This window comes from Tursiops truncatus, chromosome 11 (genome assembly GCF_011762595.2).
Source record: "Tursiops truncatus isolate mTurTru1 chromosome 11, mTurTru1.mat.Y, whole genome shotgun sequence".
NCBI classification, from domain to species: Eukaryota; Metazoa; Chordata; class Mammalia; order Artiodactyla; family Delphinidae; genus Tursiops; species Tursiops truncatus.
This window is the reverse complement of record NC_047044.1, coordinates 12395141-12414772: the sequence shown is the minus strand read 5'-3', so window position 1 is coordinate 12414772 and position 19632 is coordinate 12395141. Positions and strand designations below refer to the sequence as shown.

General features: G+C 48.3%; 1 long non-coding RNA gene across 1 annotated transcript in view; it reads right to left on the bottom strand.

Annotated features, from left to right (window-relative positions):
* Positions 1–19632, bottom strand: part of LOC109547133 (uncharacterized) — a 92880-nt gene that overhangs the window by 2455 nt on the left and 70793 nt on the right. Inside the window, exon 3 of the long non-coding RNA XR_004528838.2 lies at positions 1821–1904. This is a non-coding gene — a long non-coding RNA (uncharacterized lncRNA). The remainder of the gene's footprint in view (positions 1–1820; positions 1905–19632) is intronic.

The window sequence follows — 19632 nt, the reverse complement described above, 5'->3', positions numbered from 1 at the left end:
GGCAGGAGGGAAGCCGAGTGGGGGAGCAGCGGGAAGCCCACGCAGCTGCGGAATCTTCTCTCAGTTGCAAAGGTGAACTTTGCTTTCACCTAACCTGGCACATTTAAATTCAATGTATTTATCTCTGCCCTGCCTTGTTCTGTTCCCCAGAGGTTTCAAGGCAGTGTACGGAGATATATGTGACACAACAAGATAAAAGCTAATGGTGTATACAAGTAGATAACAAAATAGCAGAGGGGAGTGAATGGGAGAAAGGTTTGGATCTGAGGTGTGCTCACTGTCTCAGCTGCTGGCCGAAAAGGGGTCACAAACAGACAGATAGAGGGAGAGAGAGGGATAGGGACATAGAGACAGACAGAGAGAAACAGAGACAGACACAGACAGAAAAAAGAGAGAGAAACGGACACAGAGAGACAGGCACAAAGAGAGAAAGAGAGAGAGAAGGGGAGGGAAGAGGCTGGGGGGAGAGGAGAGGAGGTTAGAGTGAGGCTGAGATGCAGACCGGACAGGACACAGGGGGACACAGGAGCCTCTCAGATCCCAGCTCCGCTGCTCGGCCATGCCATCGTGGGAAGGTCCCTTACCATCCCTCGCCTCAGTTTCCTCCTCTGGGAAGTGTGGGTAGTAATCTTTGCTTTTCCTGGCCATCCCCCATCCCACCCACTCCTGGGCTGTTGGCGGCACCGGGAGATGACAGATGTCAGCCTTTGGAGTTTGGAGGACGGGAGGGGTGCCGTGATGTTGATGACAGCAGTGAGTTTTTCTACTCCACACAGCAGGCTTCGCATAGCTCCCCCATTTGGCTGGGCTCAGAACCCAGTGCCCACCATCAGGCCTGGCAGGAGGACTAGCAAGATGGGGGGCTTTGGCTGGCTCTGGGGGAGCCCTCTGCCTCTTTTCACCAAGTGGAAAGGCCAATTCTGAGATGTTTTCTCTCCACCACTCTGAAGTCTTCTGGGGACTCGGGAGGGGTTGACACGGAGGCAACGGTAGAATAGAAACCCCGTGTGGCTGGCGTTTCTCCCCCTCTTCTCTGGGCGTGAAAAGCCCATAAAACAATTAGAGCCCATGTTGCCTTCCTGCCAGAGCAGGACGGGCGTTTGTGCTTTGTCAAGTGTAATCAGTGCAAGCTCCCCTTGCAGCTGTGGGAGAAGATAGGCAGCCCCATAAACTTGGGTCACCAGCAGGGCACAGTGGTGAAAAGGTAAAGGGAGAGGGCAGCACCCCACCCCATCCTGGAGAAAGTTTCCAGCTGGAATTCTGACCTGGTCAGCGGGCAACTTCTCTGATTCCACTGGGCGTGGCCCAGACTTGGGGAAAGTGGCTGGTGGGGGTGGAATCAGAGCTCAAGCACTTTTCACCAACAACCAGGGGTGACAGTAAGCCTAGAGGCACGGGTACAGGAAGGCCATGTGACAAATATCGAGTCATTTCTCTTCTGAGCCCGCAACCCTGCCCCTTGCCTCTGCCCTAGGACTACCCACCATGCCGCCTCAGGGAGCCGCAGGGGTCCCCAGGACCCTGCCTAGCTACAGCCTGCATCAGTCCTGATTAGACAGTGCCAGGAACTGCCAGGGGTTAAACCCTCTGAATATCTCTGCTGCCAACAACCCTGGTCTCGTAAGCATGAATATCTTGAAGAATGGCCCCTCCTGTATTTGAAAGCAGCAGGACCAGGGAGAGGACAGAGGGAGGGAACAGCCCTTCCGTGCACTTGGGAACCGATGTGACTGCCATCAAATGCTTTCTTTCATTTAATTCTAACCACAGTGAGGGGCCTCTGCCCCTCGAGAGTAACATACAGGAAAAAAGCCACTCACCAAATTTCCACCAGCGTGTCCTCAGGAGAGACATTTTGGCAAAATCCTCAGGGTGATGGGTGAAGGCCCAAACTCTTGATCGTCCTGAAAAGGAAAGGAAATTGATCAGTGCCAGGCGTCGGGGCCTGGCAGTGACCTGGATGGTCTTATGGTTTGGGATAAAATTCCCAGAACTGAGGACAGGTGGTCTGAGGCCAAGCCCCTTCCTGGGGGAGAGGGGAACTGGGAGGGGAGGCTGGTGAGCTAGCGGTTTCTCTTCGTGATTCAAGATGTGTCCTCAGCAGTCACTTCTACCCTCTGGTTGTCAGTTTCCTCATCTGGAAAATGAGGGACTAGGATTCGATGACCTCAGTTCTACTCCTTCTGTGATTCTATGTTTCTCGTCCAACCACTACATGGAAGGAATGTCTATGGAGGAGGCAATTCCACCCAGCTGAGAGGTGGCACGACGTGACTTGAAGAGCACACGGTTAGGAGGCAGACTCAGGCAGGGCTGCCATGTACGTTTGTTGAGGTCGCGCACTGCACAAACGTGCGCAGCTGAGGGAGTGAGGAGGTCTGCTGGAATACCGCCTGGTCCCATTCATGAAGCAGTGCATCCTGGTACAGGGCTTCATCTGCCTGGAGGATGGACCTTCTTCTAACATGCATAATGAGCTTCATAATGCCATATGAGCTAGTGGAAGCCTTGAACTTGAGTTCTAATCCCGGTTTTGATAGTTTCTAGCTCTATGGCCTCAGGCAATTCAGAGAACTTGAACTTGAGTGTTGTCATCATAGAAATTGGGATTGTCCTTGTCTCCTGGCAGAAATAATGTGAGGCTGAACTGAGAATGTATCTCCAGTATCCAGCAGAGCACCTGACCCATAGCAGGTGGTCAGCTGAAAGGGTTTCCTTCTCACCTCTTCCCTTCCTGGGTTTCTCTTGGAGAATGTTCACTGGTGTTCTGGCGTTAGAAATAATGCAAATCAAAACTACCATGAGACACCACCTCACACCACCATCATTAAAGAGTCTACAAATGACAAATGCCGGAGAGGGTGTGGAGAAAGGGAACCCTCCTACACTGTTGGTGGAAATGTAGATTGGTGCAGCCACTATGGAGAACAGTACGGAGGTTCCTTAAAAAACTAAAAGTAAAGTTGCCATGTGATCCAGCAATCGCACTCCTGGGCATATATCCAGAGAAAACTCTAATTCGAGAAGATACATGCACCCCAATGCTCACAGCAGCACTATTTACAATAGTCAAGACATGGAAACAACCTAAATGTCCACTGACAGATGAATAGACAAAGAAGATGTGATACACACACACACACACACACACACACACACACACACACACACAATGGAATACTACTCAGTCATAAAGAAGAATGAAATAATGCCATTTGCAGCAATATGGATGGACCTAGAGATTATCATACTAAGTGAAGTAAGTCAGACAGAGAAAGGTAAATTATGATATCACTTAAATGTGGAAGCTAAAAAGATGATACAAATGAACTTATTTACAAAATAGAAACAGACTCACAGACTTCGACAACAAACATGGTTACCAATGGGGAAAGGTCAGGGAGGGATAAATTAGGAGTTTGGGATCAGCAGATACAAACTACTATATATAAAACACATAAACAACGAGGTCCCACTGTATAGCACAGGGAACTATATTCAATGTCCTGTAATAAACCATAATGGAAAAGAATATGAAAAAGATACATATCTATATAATTGAGTCACTTTGCTGTACACCAGAAATTAACACAACATTGTAAATCAACTATACATCAATTAAAAAAAAGGTAAAGTTTGGCCAAAGGTTTGGTCAGCTGACTGCTCAGTCTCTCCTGACCCCAGAACTGGAGGGTCGGTGGGTCCAGGCTCCCAGCAGCTGAGAAGAAAAAGCACAGCAGGATTCCCACAAGTCCTTGCCTTTGCTGTCACCTGCATGACAGTGGGCAAGTCCCCTCACCTCCATAAGTCTCGGTTTCCCCATCTGTAAAGTGGGAGTGGTACTGACTCAGGGTTTACGGGAGGGGTTTGATGAGATGATGCACAGTCTGGGACAGCACATGGTGGATGGCATCACACTGGCGCATTTCAACCATCAAACATCTCCATCCAGGACCCCCAAATCACAGCCAATGACCTGGGGAGACCAGCAGGGCTGGAGCCGCCAGGAATGAATGACTGTGGCTGCCGTAACTGGGCCTTTGAAAGCCATTTGCCTCATTTTCCCCGCATCTCCCAAGAGGTGGTGAGGCTGAATGCAGCAGTCGGGATGTGCAGAAAACCCCAAACGGGACTGTTTAGGAGACAGGCCGGGCCAGCTAATTAAAATGGGTGCATCTGTACGCGGGGTCTCTCCCGCGAGGCCTGGAATTCTGGGAATCAACACAACCATCAGCAAACGGCCGCTCTGCTAGGCACTGGGACTCGAGGAATACTGAGTCACAACCCTGCCTCCAGAGGCCCCGTGCTCGAGGCCCTCGGTCTACTGGGGAAGAAGGCGAGCAGGTAAACAAAACACCATAGCCCACAGCAATAGGTGTCACGAGAGCGGGGATGCCAGGGTCTATGGCGGTGCCGAGGGAGCTCACGGAGACACAAGGGGTCACCTGAGCCACGTACTGAAGGGTGAGTAAGAGTGATACTGAGCAGGACTCTGTGGGGCACCTGGGCACAAAAGCCTTTGTGTCCCCCGTTTCCTGATTACAGGAAATAGGCTTCGTTCAGCCTCCATGCCTTTCCCTGAGTTCCAAGGGGCAGGTTCAAACAGATGCTAAGTAGGAAAGGGAGGGGATGTGGACACAAGGGAGGAGCAGTGAAGAAACAATAGTGCAAGGCCAGGCTCTAGGAGTTCTGTGTCATCTTACCCCTAGGTTCTTCATACGGGGAGGAGGAAGGGTGAGCTGGGACGAAGTGAGAGAGTGGCGTGGACATATATCCACTACCAAACGTAAAATAGATAGCTAGTGGGAAGCAACCTCATAGCACAGGGAGATCAGCTCGGTGCTTTGTGACAGCCTGGAGGGGTGGGATAGGGAGGGTGGGAGGGAGGGAGACGCAAGAGGGAAGAGATATGGGAACATATGTATATGCATAACTGATTCACTTTGTTATAAAGCAGAACCTAACACACCATTGTAAAGCAATTATACTCCAATAAAGATGTTAAAAAAAAAAAGAAACAAAGAAACAATAGTGCAGCCCTCTTTGAACCATGACTATAGAACTTCCCAGGACCCTCCCCAGGTTGGGACACAGAGTTTTGAGGGCATTAGCCCGCTGTGGCCCCCTTTGCCTGGCAAAGCAATAAAGCTATTCTTTTCTACTTCACCCAAAACTCTGTTTCTGAGATTTAATTCGGTGTCGGGGTACAGAGGCCAGATTCAGCTTCAAGAGTCCACTAGGAGGGGAACAGGCATTCCAAGCAGAGGAACGCGCCCGAATCAGGTCCCAGAGAGGGAGGCGAGGAGAGAGAAAATAAGCCCCGTCGGCTCTCCCACAAGGAGGGCTCCCCACGGCCACTGGCGTCACAAGATGACCAGGCCAGAGTCAACTCAAGGCCCTCACCTGGGACAGCAGCCTAACGGTTACCTGACTGTCCAGTTGGCTCCAGGCATCTTATACCAGACATCGGGCATCACCCAGCTCGACCCCCTCACTTTGGAGATGTATGCTCCCCACCTGCCCACCACCCTGCCCTTCCTTCCAGGTGAGCCCAAGGGACACCTCCTCCTGTGAGGCCTTCCCTGAGTCCGCCGGCAGACAAGCTCAAACCTCTATCATGGAACTTACGCAGTGTATTCGAATTACCTATCTGCTTCTACACCCAACTTGTGAGCTCCTTGAGAGCAGGGGCTGTGCCACCTGTGTGCGTTCATCGCAGCAGGGTGTAGAGGACGAGGAAGGTAGACAGTTAACAGCCAGGATAACAGTAACCACTAACAGTTATTGAACATTTACTAGTGCCAGATATTAGGCTTACGGCCAGGCTCTAAGTGTCCTCATCACCTTCATTAGTTCACTGAATCCTCAACTTATGGTCACCAGGGGGCACGGGAGTGGGGGAGGGATAGGGAGTTTGGGATTGACATGTACATACTGCTGTATTTAAAACAGATAACCACAAGGACCTTCTGTATAGCGCAGGGAACTCTGCTCAATATTATGTAACAAGCTAAATGGGAAAAGAATTTGAAAAAGAATAGATACATGTATATGTATAACTGAATCACTTAGCTGTACACCTGAAACTAACACCACACTGTTAATCAACTATACTCCAATATAAAATAAAAAGTTAAAAAAACAACCCTGTGAGGTAGTGCTACTATTATCCCCATTTTACAGATGAAGGAACTGAGGCTCAGAGAGAGGAGGTAGATTACCCGAGGTGAGATGGCTAGTACATGTCAGGGCCGGGACTCAAACTGTCTGACCCCAAAGCCTGGGTCTTCACCAGTGAGTATCTTTGATATGTGATATGTGATAAATTTGAATTGGATTGGACGTGACATCTGGAGGAGGAGGAGGGTTGCTGGGAAGATCCTTCTAAAAAGAGGGAATTACAGGAGCCTAAGGTCAGAAATCACTGCCTGGGAGTTTTATTAGTTAATACTCAGCCCAGCGCTCAGCACCAGGTAATTGCTCATTCAATTTAAATTGAACTGGAATTAAAAGATCATCCCAGTAGCTACAGAGGCAATTGCACAGGGAGAGTAGCAGGAGAAAAGCCTGGAAAGGCTCATTGGGCCAGCTCAGGAAGGGCCTGGAATGTCAGGCTAGGGCCTGGACTCTAACCTGAGAGCAGGAAGAAAGCCATCAGAGGCTTCTGAGAAAAGATGCTCTTTGGGAAAGGAGGACACTTCCAGTATCCGAGCTGGCTCACGGGGAATAGGAAGCCCACTCCTAAGGAGAGGGAGTCTGGGCAGAGAGCACCCGCATATGGGGGACCTGCTGCTCATCTGGGAAATACTAGACTGAGACCTAGCTGGGCCACACTGTGTCCTGGGCAGGATCAGGTCCACTCCCAACATCTGTGGGGAGACGAGATGGAGGCCCATGTGACGTGCGCAGTACTGCCCTGAGACGGGCCCAGGCCCAGGGGCCCCACGTTTAGCATGCCTTCTCGAAAGTTCTAACCCTCCTCCAGGGCCTCTGACCAGCAACAGCCAGCAATGCCAGCCTGGAGTGATGCTGCAAGTGCAGGCTGGGTCCTACGTGGGCCACAGTTCCCGCTTCTCCCCTTTGTGGCGCTCTCTGACCCTCTCCCTCCCACCCCCAGCCCCCTTCTCTGGCCCATGACCCAACTCCGGTTCCAGGAAGGGGGCTGAGCAAGCAAATTGTCCCCACTGGCCGGCGTGCTACTTCTTTCCTGAGATGATTCGGGACTGGGCCACAGAATGAGGCTGGCACGCTGATCTGGCGTGGCTCAGGGCTGTTCACGTAAACAGGGACCCGCCAATATTTGTCCCAGCTCCCATATACCCTAGAAGCAGCCATAACCATACATCTAAATATTTAAAAATTATCACTCAAACTACATACTGTTACATAAAATATGTTCTATCCCCCTTCCTTGACAAGTAGATCTTCATCGCAATGAAAAGTGGGGAAACCAAGGCTAGCGTTGTCAAAGAGCCGAGCTGGGGTTTGACCCCAATCAATCTGTCTGCAGGGCCCCAGCTTTGTCCCCTACACGAGGCTGCTTCTACTGCCTCACCAATGGTCCCCTCTCCAAGCATCCTTTAATTTACAGTGGGTGCTCTCCTCCATCTCATTTCCCAACGATATTGTGGGCCCCTTACCCAACCCCTGGCAAATAGGGTCCTCTTTTTAGAGAAAGCAAAGAAAGAGGCAGGTTTCAGAAGGAGCAAAATCATTCGAAACCCATGCCCATTGTCTTGTTTCCAGCCCACTCCCTCACTCCTTCCTTCTATGATCTCTGCATTACAGAGGACAACGTGGGAATCACACTTTACAGAACCTCCTGGCCTATATGACTCTGGGGTAGAGTCTGCCACTGAAAGGAGCTGGCATGAGATTTGGAAGGCGGAAGAGAAGGGGAAGCATCATTCTCAAGAAGTAGCAGATCTTGAGAACCACTGGCTTCACTGCGACCAACCAAGGTGGTTGGAAGGAGGTTCTAGAGATCCCCAGGCATTGCAGCTGTTTCTTGGCAGACTTTTGAGAACCACCTGCTTCAGTGCTTCAGGCCAGGTCAACATCCCTGGATTTGGGGAGCAGTTCCTCTGACCTCTGTCCCCCCCACTTTTCCAACTGTTACGTAGGCCCCTGCTTCTGTAGTAAACCTTCCTGCTTGGAACACATAGGGAGGCTTCCCTTTTCCTGACCAAACTAAGGCCGATATAAAAGTCAATGCCATAAAAGAACATTGACTTTTGAGTGGACTACTGATTCATGAAAAGTGTCGAAATTTTAGAACGAGATTTCTTTTGGTTCCATTAATTTCCCAGAAGGGCCATGATCCAGAAATGAGCTGAATTTGTAACTCATGTCAAAAAAGAAGCTGAGCTGGGTTTCCCTGGTGGCGCAGTGGTTGAGAGCCCGCCTGCCTATGTAGGGGACACAGGTTCGTGCCCCGGTCCGGGAAGATCCCACATGCCGGGGAGCGGCTGGGCCCGTGAGCCATGGCCGCTGAGCCTGAGCGTCCGGAGCCTGTGCTCCGCAACGGGAGAGTCCACAGCAGTGAGAGGCCCGCGTACCGCAAAAAAAAAAAAAAAAAAAAAAAGAAGCTGAGCTTTGGGGACAGACTTACAAGGGGCCCTGACAGGTGGGCCAGTGGTGGTCCACAACTATGCTTCCTCTCACCAGGACTGTCTCCAGACCATTTTGTCCTTGGAATCCCATTTGGGGGATGGGGGGGGCAGCAGTGGAAAGAAACACAACACAGCTCCTGTTCAGAGAAGGCAGCAGAGGGGAGGGCAGTGAGAAGGCAGGGAAAGAAAAGGAGACTCGTCCTGACCGGACAGCTGACCTCCCCGGCTCTCATGCTGGTTTGGCCCGGGAGGCCCTGACAATAGACTGTACCTCCTACAAACACCCACTCCTTCCATCCCTAGCAGGCATGGCAGGCCAGGAAATGGCCCCCAAATATCCACATCAAAACCCCGAAACCTGCGAGTGCTACCTTATCTGGAAAAAGGATCTTCGCAGACAGTACTAAGGATCTTGAGAAGAAGAATTTACCCTGGATTATCCTGGTGGGTCCTAAATCCAATGCCAAGTGTCCTGATTAGAGACAGGCAGAGGGCCAGCTTCACAGCACCAAGGACCGAGAGCTGGGAGGCACTGCAGGAGGTGACATCATCTGATTAGATGGTTGGAAGGCTGTCACTAGGTGAGAAGGGACAGTGGCACCTACTGATTAGCTGGCCCTTCCCAGCAAGCACGGCCTCTCCTCTCGACAGGCTGTGAACCCAGTGGATCAGCTTCGCTCAAAGGCAGGGGAGCAAGACACGTGGGAACTGAGGAGACCCAGGTCACTGACATGCATGGGTCCGCTCTGGACTCACACCCTCCTTAGGTTGGGTTCCCTAGAAACCGACTCTGAGATGGAGATGTGTCTGCAGGCTGTTTCTTGGCGGGGGTGGGTTAGGCGGGGACCTTTCCAGCACCTCTGAGAAAGCACAGGTTGCAGGACTGGGCAGAGGGAAAAGTTGGGCTCAGACGCAGTGATTACAGAAGCTCAGCTGCTCCCACGAACGGTTCCAGAGCTGGGATGGCCTTTCAAAGTTGTCCCGAATGATATTCCTCAAGGGACCAGTCACTGCATACAGGTGGCTCCTGGCAGGGGGCTGGGAGATTATCTAGGACAAAGTCACTCTCTTCAACCGAGCGCAATGCCTAGAAAGGGACTCAGCCGTGAGCCACCAGCAGCCTCCGATCCCAGCAACTGAGGGAAGGAAATGGGTGCTCCAGCCTGAGAGCTGCATAGCAAACCACAGGACCACCGCATACACTCCTCACCACCAACATCTGATAGAAAATGATGTCTAAAGGACCTAGTAAGAAGCCACAGTAAGAATATTATGGATGTTTTGCTCATGGGATGAATATCAGATACCAGAGTTGGAAGGAGCCTTAGCGTTCATTTGGTCCAGGGGTGATAAGCGAGTAGCATTTATACTCTCCCAGTCTGGGCCATGGCAGACATCACTAATCAATCATAGCCTTCTTTCTCTGAAGAGCCCGATGGATGTGGCCTTCACGTGCTTCTCAGCAAGACATTCAGGCAGCCAGGACCAATCAAATAATGTTGACCTGCAGGATGGAACCTACTCTCCACATTTTCTGAGAAGGTGCTGTGCAGAGGAGTGGCTAACTCTCCAGCGCACAGTAGCTAGAGGCAGAACTGGGTGGGAACCAGTGGGCTGTCTCCCCCCAGGGCTCCTTCCAACGGGCAGAGCACCTGCCAAGACAGCAGCGCTGCCTGGTGCACAGTAGGCACCCAGCCCCCTCTCCTGGTTGAATCCCTGTCTCAGGAAGCCAGGCCACAGCCTCAGGGTCAAGGTCTCACACCCCCTCCTCCGACAGCCCTGTCAGCACTGAGGGAACAGGTTTGCACCAGTGCTGATTTCTATCATCCTCGCAGCGGGTTAGCAAGGGCTTAGAGTAATCTGCGCCCCGGCACCAGGAGACCTTCATTAAGCATTACAGGATAATCCTGATTGTATCAAGGACTCTTCCCCTAACCTGGGAGAAAAGAAATTCACATGCTCAAAAACGGGAGGGAGAGAACCCCCCGAAACGTTGCCATCATTATGCTGCTATTTTTAATCCTGCGTGACAGCTGGAGATGGCAGCCAGATGTGGGGCTCAGCACCCCCCTCGCCGAACGCCAGGGCCGGAAGGAGGCTGGAGAGTGGGGAGGACAGCCACTCGGTGCTACGAATGGGGCGTCCCAGAGCCGACGAGTGACAAGCCCAAGGACGCCCACCGAGTCCCCACCCAACCTGGGATTCGTGACACGCGGGCCAGGGCTTTTGCTATCACACTCCGCTGCCTCGTAACCGGGTCCGCAGCAGGACACCGGTGACCAGGTGATGCCACCAGCTGGTTTGCCCCTGCAGGTCTGGCTCCCAGCCGTGGAGCGGGCGCTAGGAGCTCTGTCTCCCCCTGGTGGCCGAACCAGAGATGTGCCCCGAACGACGCTGTCCATTGACAGCTGGAAGAGGGCAGCCAGGAGGGGGAAGGAGATGCCCACCACCCACACCCTGCAACCCAAGTCACCGTCAATTTTCTCATTAGAGTCTCTTGGTCCAGTTTTCACCTCCTTAAGAGTAACAAACGTGACGGCCTGCCAGTCTATGGTCCTTTGTGACAGCAGCCCTAGCAAACGAATACAGACCCCCATCCTCCTTCCTCCTCTGGCCCCCCGTGACTCCCCCTACTCGAGTCTCTCCCCTTCTCCATCTGAAGATAAACCCTTGGTCATTCATTCTACAAATGTTTCCCAAGCATGACCATGAACTAGTTCCTGGAGAGAGAGAAATGAATAAGAACTTTAATTCATCCAACAAATATTCACTGAGCAGCTATTAAGTGCCAGGTTCTGTTCCAGGCATTGGGATATGATGATACACAAGAAAGGAATGATCCTGCATTCAAGGCGCAGACAGCCTGGTGGGGGAGACTGACATGCAAACCTCTAACACATCTTCCACCAAGTTCTAGGTGCAAATTCAATATGGAGTTTGCACTGGGTGCCCAGCTGCTCAGAGGAAGCAGTAACAAACTCCCAGGAGAGTGGAGAGGAAAGGGCCCAGGAAGCCAGGAGGGAGAGGTGATGCTTGCTTGCGCTAAGCCTTGCAGGATGAGGAGGAATTCGCTCTCCTTCTCCTTCTCCAGAAACGTGCCCATCCCCCAGCAGTGCTTGGTGGACATTTGCTGGCCACGTGAGCAAAGAAATTAAAGGACACAAGTCTAGATGGATGGAGAGAAGGGGGGACAGAGGCAAGGGATGGGCAGGCAGTGGCAGAAAGAAGGCAAAGAAAAAACACTTGCCCCAGAGCTGCTAGCCCTCCCCAAGCTGACATCTGTTCTGATCTGAAAGTTAGTTATGGTATTTGGATGCTTTATTTTCCATCCTGCTTAATAATTACAACAGAACCCAAAGTGTGAGATAACACTGCATCATTATAAAATGAGATTTCACTATTCTCCCAACTCGTGAGAATTAACGGGCTTCGGAGAAAACCCATGCTTTCATGTAGCGATTTGGCCAAGCAGGTGTCTCCCTCCTAATTCCTCCAATCCCTCGGAGGCAGGGTGCAAAGGGGCAGAGATGGCGGCTTCTCCCCCATGCCCGCGGGTGTGAGCACGCCGGGGCACAGCTACACGGGGCCACAAGCCCATGAAAGTATCTGGCTATTCCTCCTGGGTTGGGCGCATTCCCAGGAGTCAGGACTGAGAATTTATTCGTTCAGCAGAGATTTATGGAGTGCCCACCGTGTGCCAGGCATCGACTGTCCTAGGTCTTGGGGAGACAAGGTGAGCAAAGCAGGCAAGATCCCTTCTGAAACACTGATTACACTTTAGCCAGGGAGACTACACTCGTAGACAAGCAGAACGTCAGACAGTGAGGATGCTGTGCAGAGAATTTAAATCAGAGGTTGTCCCAAGAGAGGGGCGAGATGGCCACTTGGACCTGGTGGGCTGAGACAGACTCTCTGAGCAAGTGACATTGAAATTGAGGTCTGAATGAAAAAAGAAAGAGGTAGCCACCCCAAAGTGGGCTCAGGGAAGAGCAAGTGCAAAGATCCCAGGGTGGGAGTGAGGGACAGACAGCAAGAAGGGGTGGAGGGAATGAGAGCGAGTAGGATGCGCTGAGGGGGGAACACGGCAGCGGAGGAGTCTTGTAGATCAGAGTAAGGAACTGGATTTCATTTTAAGGCCAAAGGGAAACTACTGAAGGGTTTTAAGGGGTGGGCGGGATCATAAACTTTGATTTTTTTAACATTTATCTTATTGAAGTATAGTTGATTTACAATGTTGTGTTAACTCCTGCTGTACAGGAAAGTGATTCAGTTTTACATATATGTCCATTCTTTTTCATATTCTTTTCCATGATGGTTTATCACAGGATATTGAATATAGTTCCCTGTGCTCTACAGTAGGACCATGCTGTTGATCCATTCTCTATATAATAGTTTGCATCTTATTTTTGGTTTTATCACATCACCCTGGCTGCTGTGTAGAGGCTGGATTGTGAGAATGATGGAAGATGGGGAACAGTGAGGGGACCTCTGCAGCCAGGATGACATTGCTACAATAGTGTCTGTCCTGCCCCTCAGCCCCAGTCACATCTCACTTGGTACAGTGCTCTGCAGCTGAGAAGGCACCTTCAATAGATAATGACACTGGATTGTAATCCTCACAACAAACACAAGAGACAGTACTGTCATCCCCACCTCAGAGATGAGGAAACCACAGCTCAGAGAGGTTGAGTGACCTGTCTGCCACAGCTAGTTAGTGGCAGAGCCAGGGACTGGAGGAATATCACTCCCTGATGAAAAAGATGGTAAACACACACACACACACACACACACACACACACACACACACACACACACACACAGCTTTGAGAGAGTGACATCTAGACCCACAATGCCCAGTGACAAGTTTTTTTGGACAAAAGGCCGGGACTTATACAGTCTGATGGCCTTCCTGCCCACATCCTTCAAAGAAGTCCCCAATGTGAATAGACATTCATTCCAACGAGGCGCTTGGTGTTCAGAGCATTACTGGGGCCAGTGCGGAGGGACAGATGGGCATCGGCTTTGGAGCCAAGGCCCTCAAATGGGACTCCAACTTAGCCACTTCCCAGCTGGGCCACCTGGACCCTCTTGTCTCCTCAATGACACATGGAATTAACCCTGCTTTGAGGGTGGCTATACAGCCTGGGGCACTTTCTCTGAATCGTCTATGTGGGGGAAATCTTTCTCCTTAGGGCTAGTTTGTATATCTTGAAACATCCCAAGATTGCTGGGAGTTGGGGGACACATGGGTGCGGACGGTGGGGACACTCTGAAGCCTGAGACATTGGTTCGGTTGCAGTCCAGAGCCTGGCTGGCTCTGCCTCTGCTCGGCTCGGCCTGGCGATCCTGCAGCTCCATTCTGGCCTCTGCCCAGGCAACACCCCCACCTAGTGGTGACGCTGCCCTCTCTCCAGCATAGCAAAGAGCCTGGGAGACGAGGAGGCTTCACATAGGAATCGCCGGGTCAGATTCAGACAGCAGGTTGGGGACGGGGCCTGAGACTCTGAATTTCTAAGGCGCTCCCAGGAGAGGCTGGTACTGGTGGTCCTCAGACCCCACTTCGAGTGGCAGGGAAAATGGCATTCCTGAGCAGTGCCGACCAGAGGCAAACGTGCAGGGGCTTATCCACGAGGCTTGTAGGTTGTCCGTGGCCCCAGTGGGCACAGCCTGCCGGTGGTCGGAACAGAAGAAATGGAGTTGGACTGGGTCACACATAAGGAAACGCTTTCTGGTGTTACCCCAAAGCACTCATACGTAGAGAGTGTCCACAAGCACCCGACCACAGGGCCAGGTACTGAGGATGCCAAGACAAGGGCACACAGCCTGCAGTCCAGCTGATTTCTTCACAATCTTAGGAAGAGTGACTATTTCCAGAGAACCCAGCAGGGGGCAGGAGAGGGACAGTGTCGCAGAAAGGGCACTAGATTCAGCGTTCAAAGACCAACATTTAATCGTGTGTGTTATCATAGCAGGGGACTTTAACACCCCACTTTCACCAATGGACAGATCATCCAAAATGAAAATAAATAAGGAAATACAAGCTTTAAATGACACATTAAACAAGATGGACTTAATTGATATTTATAGGACATTCCATCCAAAAACAACAGAATACACTTTCTTCTCAAGTGCTCATGGAACATTCTCCAAGGTAGATCATATCTTGGGTCACAAATCAAGCCTTGGTAAATTTAAGAAAATTGAAATTGTATCAAGTATCTTTTCCGACCACAACGCTATGAGACTAGATAACAATTACAGGAAAAAATCTGTAAAAAATACAAACACGTGGAGGCTAAACACTACACTACTAAATAACCAAGAGATCACTGAAGAGATCAAAGACAAAATAAAAAAATACCTAGAAACAAATGACAATGAAAACACGACGACCCAAAACCTATGGGATGCAGCAAAAGCAGTTCTAAGAGGGAATTTTATAGCAATACAATACTACCTTAAGAAACAAGAAACAACTCAAATAAACAACCTAACATTACACCTAAAGCAATTAAAGAAAGAAGAACAAACAAACCCTGAGGTTAGCAGAAGGAAAGAAATCATAAAGATCAGATCAGAAATAAATGAAAAAGAAATGAAGGAAACAATAGCAAAGATCAATAAAACTAAAAGCCGGTTCTTTGAGAAGATAAGCAAAATTGATAAACCATTAGCCAGACTCATAAAGGAAAAAAAGGGAGAAGACTCAAATCAATAGAATTAGAAATGAAAGAGGAGAAATAACAACTGACACTGAAGAAATACAAAGGATCATGAGAGATTACTATAGGCAACTATATGCCAATAAAATGAACAATGTGGAAGAAATGGACAAATTCTTAGAAAAGCACAACCTTAGGAGACTGAACCAGGAAGAAATAGAAAATATAAACAGAACAATCACAAGCATGGAAATTGAGACTGTGATTAAAAGTCTTCCAACAAACAAAAGCCCAGGACCAGATGGCTTCACAGGTGAATTCTATCAAACATTTAGAGAAGAGCTATCACTACCCTTCTCAAACTCTTCCAAAATATAGCAGAGGGAGGAACACTCCCAAACTCATTCTACGAGGCCACCATCACCCTGAGACCAAAACCAAATATGTCACAAAAAAAGAAAACTACAGGCCAATATCACTGATGAACACAGATGCAAAAATCCACAAAAAAATACTAGCAAAAAGGATCCAACAGCACATTAAAAGGATCATACACCATGATCAAGTGGGGCTTATCCCAGAAATGCAAGGATTTTTCAATATATGCAAATAGATCAATGTGATAAACCATATTAACAAATTGAAGGAGAAAAACCATAAGATCACCTCAATAGATGCAGAAAAAACTTTCGACAAAATTCAACACCCATTTATGATAAAAACCCTCCAGAAAACAGGCATAGAGGGAACTTACCTCAACATAATAAAGCCCATATATGACAAACCCACAGCCAATGTTGTTCTCAGTGGTGAAAAACTGAAACCACTTCCTCTAAGATTAGGAACAAGACTGGGTTGTCCACTCTCACCACTATTATTCAACATAGTTTTGGAAGTTTTAGCCACAGCAATCAGGGAAGAAAAAGGAATAAAAGGAATAAATCAGAAAAGAAGAAGTAAAACTGTCACTGTTTGTAGATGACACAATACTATACATAGAGAATCCTAGAGATGCTACCAGAAAACTACTAGAGCTAGTTGAAATCAATCAATGAATTTCATAAAGTAGCAGGATACAAAATTAATGCACAGAAATCTCTTGCATTCCTATACACTAATGATGAAAAATCTGAAAGAGAAATTAAGAAACACTCCCATTTACCACTGCAACAAAAACAATAAACTACCTAGGAATAAACCTACCTAAGGAGACAAAAGACCTGTATGCAGAAAACTATAAGACACTGATGAAAGAAATTAAAGATGATACAAGCAGTTGGAGAGCTATACCATGCTCTTAGATTGGAAGAATCAACATTGTGAAAATGACTATACTCCCCAAAGCAATCTACAGATCAATGCAATCCCTATCAAACTACCAATGGCATTTTTCACAGAACTAGAACAAAAAATTTCACAATTTATATGGAAACACAAAAGACCCCGAATAGCCAAAGCAATCTTGAGAAAAAAACACAGAGCTGGAGGAATCAGGCTCCCGGACTTCAGACGATACTACAAAGCTACAGTAATCAAGACAGTATGGTACTGGCACAACAACAGAAATATTGATCAATGGAATAGGATAGAAAGCCCAGAGATAAAGCCACGCACATATGGTCACCTTATTTTGATAAAGGAGGCAAGAATATACAATGAAGAAAGACAGCCTCTTCAATAAGTGGTGCTGGGAAAACTGGACAGCTACATGTAAAAGAATGAAATTAGAACACTTCTTACACCATACACAAAAACAAACTCAAAATGGATTACAGACCTAAATGGAAGGCCAGACAGTATAAAACTCTTGGAGGAAAACGTAGGCAGAACACTCTATGACATAAATCACAGCAAGATCCTTTTTGACCCACCTCCTAGAGTAATGGAAATAAAAACAAAAATAAACAAATGTGACCTAATGAAACTTAAAAGCTTTTGTACAGCAAAGGAAAACATAAACAAGATGAAAAGACAACCCTCCGAATGGGAGAAAATATTTGCAAATGAAGCAGCTGACAAAGGATTAATCTCCAAAATATACAAGAAGCTCATGCAGCTCAATATCAAAAAACAAACAACCCAACCCCAAAATGAGCAGAAGACCTAAATAGATATTTCTCCAAAGAAGATATACACAGTGCCAACAAACACATGAAAGAATTCTCAACATAACTAATCATTAGAGAAATGTAAATCAAAACTATAATGAGGTATCACCTCACACCGGTCAGAATGGCCATCATCAAAAAATTTACAAACAATAAATGCTGGAGAGGGTGTGAAGAAAAGGGAACCGTCTTGCACTGTTGGTGGGAATGTAAATTGATACAGCCACTATGGAGAACAGTATGCAGGTTCCTTAAAAAACTAAAAATAGAACTACCATATGACCCAGCAATCCCACTACTGGGCATATACCCTGAGAAAACTATAATTCAAAAAGAGTCATGTACCACAGTGTTCATTGCAGCACTATTTACAATAGCCAGGACATGGAAGCAACCTAAGTGTCCATCGACAGATGAATGGATAAAGAAGATGTGGCACATATATACAATGGAGTATTACTCAGCCATAAAAAGAAACAAAATTGAGTTATTTGTAGTGAGGTGGATGGACCTAGAGTCTGTCATATAGAGTGAAGTAAGTCAGAAAGAGAAAAACAAATACAATATGCTAACGCATATATATGGAATCTAAAAAAAAAAAAAAAAAAGATTCTTAAGAACCTAGGTCCAGGACAGGAATAAAGATGAAGACGTAGAGAATGGACCTGAGGACACGGGGAGGGGGAATGGTAAGCTGGGACGAAGTGAGAGAGTGGCATGGACATCTATACACTACCAAATGTAAAATAGATAGCTGGTGGGAAGCAGCCACATAGCACAGGGAGATCAGCTTGGTGCTTTTTTTTTTTTTTTTTTTTTTTTCAGTACGCGGGCCTCTCACTGCTGTGGCCTCTCCCGCTGTGGAACACAGGCTCGGGACACGCAGGCTCAGCGGCCATGGCTCACGGGCCCAGCCACTCCGCGGCATGTGGGATCTTCCCGGACCAGGGCACGAACCCGTGTCCCCTGCATCGGCAGGCGGACTCTCAATCACTGCGCCATCAGGGAAGCCCAGCTTGGTGCTTTGAGACCACCTAGAGGGGTGGGATAGGGAGGGTGGGAGGGAGAGGCAAGAGGGAGGGGATATGGGAGGCAAGAGGGAGGAGGGGATATATATGCATATGTATAGTTGATTCACTTTGTTTTAAACAGAGACTAACACCACTGTAAAGCAATTATACTCCAATAAAGATGTTAAAAAAGCAAACAAACAAAATCCTGTGTGTTACCGGGTTGCATAACCACAGGCAAATGAATCCTCCTCTCTAGGCCTCAAGTTTGGGAAAAAAAAAGGGGGTGGGGTGGGGTAGGGAGATGGGGGAGTGCCACTGGTTGAGATCATCTCTAAGAAATTTTTCAGTAATAAGATTTCAAGATTTGCAAGATGGTGTACATAGCAGTTAGGCACACAGACAACTAGACTGCCTGGGTTTGCAGTTTGTCTCGGCCAATCACTAGCTCTGTGACACTGGGCAAGTTACTTAACCTCTCTGTGCCTCAGTTTCCTCATCTGTATGAAAAGAAATAAGAATAGTGCTTACTTATTGAAAAGAATAAGTAAAATTGATATATAAAACCCCACCTGCCCCTTTGTGTCATGTGAATGCTCGGTACTATTATAATATGAGGTGCTCTGAAGTCCTTATCAGCCCTTTAAAAACCTCATTAAGCCAGGCAGACTGAGAGGAATTCTAAAATGATGAAGACACCAGATTAGAAATTCTTTGAAAGCAAGGCAATTTGTAAATGCCCGGCATCCTTTCCCTGCCCCCATTTTCCTGGCCATAGAGCAGCTCTCCAGGGGAAATTCTCAACAATTCTCCCCACACTCTCTTTTTTAAGTCTCCATATGACCAAGTTTTGGCCAATCACAGCTCTCCGTCCCCAGGCTCAGTGATTGGTTCAGGATGGGCACATGACCCAGGCCAGGCCAATCAAAGGAATCTCTGGGGCTTTTGCCAGAGATATTGGGAGAGACAACCTCTTTCCTCTGGGATCAATAAAATCCTGGTGCTAGCTAGATCATCAAAGCTGCTACAGGGAGAGAGCCAACCTGACAATGGGGCCAATACAGAAGAAATTTGAGCCAAAAGATGGAAAGAGAGCTCTGAGAGCATCATTTGAATTCCTGATCCAGGCATTCCTGACTCCAGACACCTACACTTCTGAGTTATATATGCCAATAATTTTTTTTTTATTTCTTGAGCTAGATTAAATTGGGTTTCACTTGAGAGTTTACAAAAGAGTCCT